This window comes from Nelusetta ayraudi, unplaced genomic scaffold, assembly GCF_046127955.1.
Source record: "Nelusetta ayraudi isolate G7.1 ecotype Tasmania unplaced genomic scaffold, CSIRO-AGI_Nayr_v1 ptg000024l, whole genome shotgun sequence".
Lineage (NCBI taxonomy): Eukaryota > Metazoa > Chordata > Actinopteri > Tetraodontiformes > Monacanthidae > Nelusetta > Nelusetta ayraudi.
In genome coordinates, this window is record NW_027466074.1 from 2,312,172 (window position 1) to 2,320,000 (window position 7,829).

The following is a 7,829-nucleotide window of genomic DNA, read 5'->3' on the forward strand; positions in this document are numbered from 1 at the left end:
GATCAATGAAGACAGAGTTGATTAAAATGATTTCAAAATTGACCCGTTTGAGAAAAGCTGCACTGTGGTATTGTTTGCATGTTGTTTTAGCTCTCAGTGGCTTCATTTCGCATTTTTCTTAAAAGCTTTGTTTAGTGGTCCATTGTGGTCAATGGGACACTGAACATCCGCTTTGTGTGCCCGAGTTTTAAGAGGATCAGGTGCGGACATTTTAGCATTTAAATTATTATGGCTTATTAGCATAGGTACGTAGTACCTCACCTGTCCGTTCTTTTTACAGTGCTTCCTGAACACCTCACCGGCACACTACAGCCGCCTGCGAGCACAAAGCTGCGCAGAGCCTCCTCGTTGTTCTCCTCACCTGGAAGACGCTTGGTGATCAAGACCTGTGGTCCAAAACTCGGTCCTATAAGATAAGTGCAGGAACACTGCCGCTTTGCCCGCACTTGATTGTGCTAGTCGCCCCGTACAGACGGTGGACGGTGCATGTTGCTTCCGTCCCGCCTTGGTTTTACTTGTTGTTTTTCCGTTCTCGTTGTGTTTTTCTTCGTTTGCTTACGTCGCCACTGCTGACCCTCAGACAGCAGACGTTACACTATCAAGTCGCCGGTCCAGCCACAGTGGTGTGCGTGCGTGTATGCGTGTGCGTGGTTGGTGGGAACTTGGTTGGTGTGTGTGTGTGTGTGTGTGTGTGTGTGTGTGTGTGTGTGTGTGTGTGTGTGTGTGTGTGTGTGTGTGTGTGTGTGTGTGTGTGTAATTGCATTGTTTGTTTGTTTTTCTTGCTATTTCAGTACATGTGACAGATTTTAGGGAACTTTTAGTAACCAACTGTTTATCTTTTCTTTTGTAGTCGCTGAGAGCTGCTGGTGGTGGTGGTGTCCCGGGTGGTGGGCCCCTTCGCGTGCTGTGACCCGGGATTGTGGTTGTTTTCTTCTTTTTTTTTGCACTTCACTTTCTTTGCAGGTGTGTCACGTGTGAGTGGGGTGTTCCTTGTTTTCTTTGGTTCCTCCCCCGTTTGGCCCCCTCATCGGTAAGCCTCAGTTTCTACACCAAGAATAAGGAGCTCAGTAGCTCCGTTTTAAGTGTTGGTCTGTTTGTTCCTTTTATTTTTAAATGTTGAATAAAAGTTGGTTTGATATTTTAAACATTCTGAACCACGTCTCCTGCTCCTTCCTCGTAGAACTTACCTGTGTGCCTAATTATTACTTTTGTGTTTAGTAGAACTCCCTGGGTGAAATTCCCAGAGTGGCGTTGTCGGTTCCTTTTCATTTTGTTAAATTCCCAAGATTAAATCTTGCTTTATCAGATAGCCATAACCACTCTCATCGCCACAGGATATTTGAGTCAAACTGTCGTGTCTACTTCCCAGTCTCAATAAACATGTTCACCACTGCTGCTTCTTAAATGGAGGTTTGTCGGGGTTTTTCCCTTTTTAGAAGCAAGCCACATATTTTGTGTCTTTCCACCACAAGACATTGGCTTTTGTCACTCTCTTCGTCGTATTGGGAAAAAGTGGCATATCGGACTTTCCCGCCGCGAGGCGCTCGTCAACAAACTGCTGTGAAAGAGGGGTGACGTCACAGAACGCGAGGTGCATTTAGGTGCTGCTGCGTAAAACGCAAACATTTTCCTGGGCAAATATTCATTTGACAGACGTAAACAAAGTGAAATATGACTTCAATTTAAGTTTGTTTTAGTTTGTTTTTATAAACACACAAAAAAGTTTGAGTTAGTTATCGTTTTTGAAAAAAGTTCTTGACTTCTACTTTAGAGATATTGATGACGAGTTGTTGTATATAAACGGTGTGACTATGTGGTTCGGCAAGCGGTGGTGCTGTCTGTACATAGCTTAGCAAACGGCTAGCGCTAGCACCCCCTTTCAATGCCAGAGTGAAAAGATCCACACGGAGTGTTATGACCCACGGGTGGGTCTAGGTGCCTCTATCTTTGTGTCTGTGTGTGTGTCTGGATGTCGGCTGCTGATTGGACGCGCCACGGCTGAAAAGGAGGAGCAGTCGAGCCAGCCTGACGGTCGTCCCTCCTCCGCTCCCAACTCTGCAGTTAGTCCCTTCTGAAATGGTGTTAGAGCACGCAGCCGTAGGTAGTGATGGCCGATCGAGGCTTTGTTGACTTGTTTCAAAAAATGGTTCATTACTCGAGGCTTCAATGACACAGTGCTCGAGGAGGTCATCTAGTGCTCAATAAAATGAAGTGCAATGGAAACGTGTTCATTGTTTCATAGGTTGTTTGGGATTTGATTCGCCATGCATTCTTGTTGGACAACACTACATGCTTGTATGGTTCAATGCTGACACAATAAAATAAAAATGAAAAATAAAGACAATGTCTCTTTTTTGGCACGACTGATTGTAGTAGACTATAGCTCTTATACTTAGCCTGACAGTTTGTGCAATGAATTATATTATATCCTAAAACAAGACTAAATAGCCCATAGTTTAAAAATATGTTCAATAGTAAGTGTTCAGTGGGTCAGATGTCAAATGTGATCTATTTAAAATGTAGAATAGATGAGCTAAATAACACATATATAATACACATTGATGGGAATTGAACCGTCGCCTCAGTCTTGCAAGTCCAAGATTGTCATAATGTACCACAAACCCAAATCACACTCCCTTTTTTTCATCTAAGCTGTTTGAGTAGCGTTAGCACACCGTGATTCCTCATCAACTACAGGCCTACACTTCAAATAATTATGAGAAAAATCCAACGTAAAGAGAGCACTTCCATTAGGAAATAGTCAACATGAAATGTCGTCCTCTACTGACACCTGCTGGTCAAATTGAATAGTTGCAAATATTGTGAAGAAGTTGTCATCTAATTCTAATCCTAAACAATATGGCCATTCCAAGTCAAGTATTAAGACAATTAATCAGGTTTGTACTGCTTGATTGAACACATTCATCCCGTTCCAGTGCACTAAAACCCACTTCCCTTCAGGACCATGTCAGCGAAGCGAAAACTTCCTAGATTGACGCTGTTTCCCAGCATGCAATGCGAGCTAGCGATTCATAATACTATTTCATCACAAACATGGATGTAAAAATAAAAAGGGAAAAAGGGAAAAATGAAACTTCAGGAACAGCAACCATTGCAATACAAGCAGAACTGGGCTGAAGTTTTATATTATGTACACCATAATACAGCCTTCTGGTGGACACGCCATACTATTTAAGCCGTGTCCTCCTACGGTACTTCCGTGGGTGGAAGCTCATCGTAGAGGTCACGTGCTGGTTGTGCGTCACTCCTCGGGGCCCTTGTAAGGGGATCTGCAGACCAACTGATTCATGTGAGTATATGGAAAATATGGGTTAATCTAGTCAGTTGGCACATGAGAAGCGTGCTGGTGAAAATAATAAACTACAAGTGAATGTCACACTTTTTTTTTGGTTTTGTATGAGCATTTAAAAAAAACAACAACATACTAATAATATGGATTTTGACCATGTATGTTTTGGAGTTCAATGAAAGAGGTTAATATATATATATATATATATATATATATATATATATATATATATATATAGAGTCAGCTGCTTTCAGTTGACATATTAAATCTATTATGATATGGAACGATAGTTCATAATGTACGTGTTACTTGCTTTGCAGATAAGGTGTATCCTATTTCTTGTGCTCCTGGTTATTTTAAAAGGCAGACAAGAACGTTGTTTGCTGTTGGAGGGCTACAACAACACTTCGATGCTACGCTTTGTGCCGTCGCTACGGACCCCAAAATCTCGTTCTTGTTGGATTCGGGTTCTGCGCAGACTGGTGGGAGAGTTTGTGTACAGGTTTTGCAAAGGAACGGTGTCTTCAGTTATACACACGCTCATTAAAGTGCCGACCGTGGAGGAAGCTGGTGCCGCTGCACGCCGTTTCCAGCAGAATAACAGCGAAATTACCAAAATAAAAACAAATCTGGAAAACATGTCTTTGCTGTGCTTTTATTTACAAAGTTAAAATTCTTCTAACTTATAAAAAATGTGAACGAAAAGGTAGAAATATAAATACGAAGGAATACGTATTTGTTCAGGGGTGCGCAAAGCTGGAGCCCTGCATTTGCTGCGCTACCCTTTTTAAAAAGGTCTCCGTTGCGCGTTATTTTAATATGTCCATCTCTTTTAGAAGAGAAAGCATCGCCCCGGTCTCATCCTCTCTCCAAATGTCAACATTCTTATTCGCGTTTGCCAGTGCCAGCACTCGCATTGTCCAGTTAATAGTCCGATTAAGGCGTATACATGGCAGAGAAATTCAAATTCCAATCGCATTATCTGGGTGTCTCAGTCGGGGTTCTCCGATTCCAATCGGAGTTCTCAAACTCCAATCATAATCGGAGTAAGGTGTTTACACGCACGTGAGTTCTCCGATCATAATCGGACTAAGGCAATAATTCGATTTTCTCTAGTGCCATGTAAACGCACTGAATGTAGTGGTTCAGACCAGACGCGAACAGGCGCGCGGCTCGTGCCATTCATTTCAATGGAAGCGGAGCGCCGACGAATTTCGCGAGCGAGGCTCCAACTGGTTCACACCAGACGCGAACAGCTCCGCGACGGTCGACAAGCGCTTCTGCTCAGCTGCAGTCTTTTTTTCACTCCAACTTGAGCTTCTTTTTTTTTTCTTTAAAAAAAATTTCATAAAAAAAATCATTTTCATCATCGCCCCCCCTCGCCCCGTAGCCAGCCTGCTCCGTAGCTTACTTTTGTGTGTGTGTGTGTGTGTGTGTGTGTGTGTGTGTGTGTGTGTGTGTGTGTGTGTGTGTGTGTAAATAAATAGAAACACGCACTCAGGTGTCCATCTCAAGACAAGACCTCTTTCATAATGATCATTGACCGGCATCTCTAGGATCAAACAGACGTATTTTGATCAAGTCTTCCTCTGTGTGTGTGTGTGTGTGTGTGTGTGTGTGTGTGTGTGTGTGTGTTTAATCTCTCTCGCACTCTGATACAATGTACTGACAAATATAACATACAAATATGATATATGATCGAATTTATCATTCGGTTTTTATTTTTGAAATTAGTTTATTTTGAAAATTCACCGGATTTTCTCGTTTTTATTGAGCGACTTCCTGTACTATTGACGAGGATCGCTCGCGGCTCGCGCACGGAATAGAGCAGACGCCGAAACAACAAATGCATGCCGCGAGCCGCGCAACCACCACATTGATTAACGTGGGCGCCGAATGGAAGCGCTCGGCGGCGCTTCGTGGCGCTTCCGCGTCCAGTGTGAACCGGGCGTTACGTCGCTCGGAAAAATGTGTCGCCTGAGCCTCCGCCCCCTCCGTGCCCATTGGCGGAGGGAGGGCTCATTGAAAAAAAAAAAAAAAAATCGGTGTTCCTTCGGCGCGCCTGGGAAACTCTGAAATTATGAATAACTTAAGCTCGTTTTTGTCCCATTTGCCTGCATCAGCCCGTCATGATATTATTAAATTAATTGAGAGCCACCCACTATTGTTTTCTGACCACCCCCGCTGTAGAATAGCATAGAAGTAGAGGGACATGCCACAACTAAGCAGCACGCACACAGAGTCATTATTGGGAAGTTAAGAAAGAAGCTTTGGCTCTCCTTCTGACAGTGCTCATCTTGATGTTAATTTGGGGTCAGGTTTTTACAGACTATAATGCCTTCGTAGATGCGGTGGTCTCTGCCCCTGCAAGACTTCAATCTCCAGATTTGCCACAGGAAGGGGGGTTGATAATGTGTTGGCAGATGCATTACGATGTGGACTAGCTGCAGAATTCTTATTTTGGGGGAACTGAGCTGTTTTTCTTGTTTAGTTTTGTTTGTCGGTATGTTAATAGGGTTTAGTTCTTAAGGGAGGGGGTGATATGACCCACAGGTGGGTCTAGATGCCTCTATCTTTGTGTGTGTGTGAGAGTGGATGACGCCTTGCAGGTGCGGTCCTGGATGTCGGCTGCTGATTGGACGCGCCACGGCTGAGAAGGAGGAGCAGTCGAGCCAGCCTGACGGTCATCCCTCCTCCGCTCCCAACTCTGCAGTTAGTCACTTCTGAAATGGTGTTAGAGCACGCTGCCGTAGGGGTGGGCTGCCATTTTCTTTGTCCCCTCTTTTCTCCTGTTTAATAAGTATGTAGGGAGGTTAGCCTTTCTGTATTTGGGTTCTCTTTCTTTCTTTAGTTAGTTCTTAAGGCGAGCTAGTTGGAGTTTGGTTTATTATTTTGGCCTGGGCCCACCCTGAAGCCTTTGCTGCCCACCGGTTAAGTTGTTTTGTTTATTTCATTTACTGATTAATAAAATGTTTTTTGTTGAAACTGCCAACTGCAGTGAAAAATTAATGAGGCTTGGGAGTGGGGGAAGGTGTCCCACACGTTGCGTCTCGGTCCCCCTCGACGGGACAGAAGGTTGAGCTCCTACCGTGTTAGAGGTGACGTCGTCATGTTAGCCTGTTCCATCCCTGCTAAATTCTTTAAAGAACTACCGTAAGTAAACTTTTAAATTATAATACACTCTACACTAATTGTAATTTCCTGCCCGTGGTTCTATATTGCAACAGTTGACGGCTCATATCAGCAGATAAGCAGCAACAATCTGGGCATTGCGGGTGATTCATAAATATGTCATTTCTTATTAATTAGCCCATAAGTGTTGTACACCAGTGTGACACCAAATGCTTGTTGCTGACAGCAGTGAAGAAATGACACTCTAGTGGTTCTGCACATTAGTATAAATAGAGTGATTCTCTATCATTACATCACAGGACGGCGGCACTCTGACTCATTCCATGAACCTGGACACTGATGATCCAGACTCCGGTCCAGATGACACAACAGGCCACAGTGGAAACGGGTCAGAGCATGGACTGGCTGCTGAAAGGATACAGGTAGGTGGCGCTGTCATCCCAAGTTGTGTGGTGTGGAGGATCAGGGCCAAAGTTCCAGATGCTCACAGATGTAACTGTGGATTCAGGAGGAGTGTTTGAAGGCTGGACTCCCAACAGTGATTGGCTGCTGAGGACCTCTCAATCACGATCAGGTTTTTTAGTGGCTGTGAGATTGAAAGTGAGTGAACATAATTAAATAAAGAGCTCCTGCAGGGTCCCAATTTGACAAGTACACTGCTAGGTTTGCTGCTTCGTTTTCGCCAAGGCCCTGTAGCATTCATGACTGACATTGAGGGAACGTTTCATCAAGTAAGAGTTTCCAACCAGGATGTAAACTTCTTACGCTTCCTCTGGTGGCCAGATGGGGACATTACAAAGGACCTACAAGAGCACAGGATGCTGGTCCACATCTTTGGGGCAGTGTCATCCCCAAGCTGTGCTTCATTCGACGACAATCAGCATGACTTCCCAGCCGAGGTTATAAACACTGTTTGTCAAAATTTCTACGTGGATGATTGTCTAAAGGCCGTCAGCACGGTGGAACAAGCAATACATCTGTACCAGCAGCTAACAGACCTGTGCGATAGAGGTGGATTTAAGTTCAATAAGTGGGTGAGCAATCATCGCTCGGTGCTGGCCGCCATTCCTGAAGAGCAGAGAGCTAAAGAGGTAAAAACACTTAACCTTGACAGAGACCAGCTCCCTATGGAGAGGGCCCTTGGAGCTCAGTGGGATGTACAGCAAGATACATTCACATTCAGCATCAGAACCAAGCTGGGATGGGATGAGGAAATCCCTCAGGTCATGGTACATCCCATATATAGTTTTTCAAGCACCAAACTACAACAAAGGAACTCATCTATAACAAACCTACAACCTTGTAAGGGCAAAACCTACTTGTTTTAATTCTGATTAATAAACTAAAGCTTATTCGATTATCATTATGTTGTTTTTTTTAAACGCTC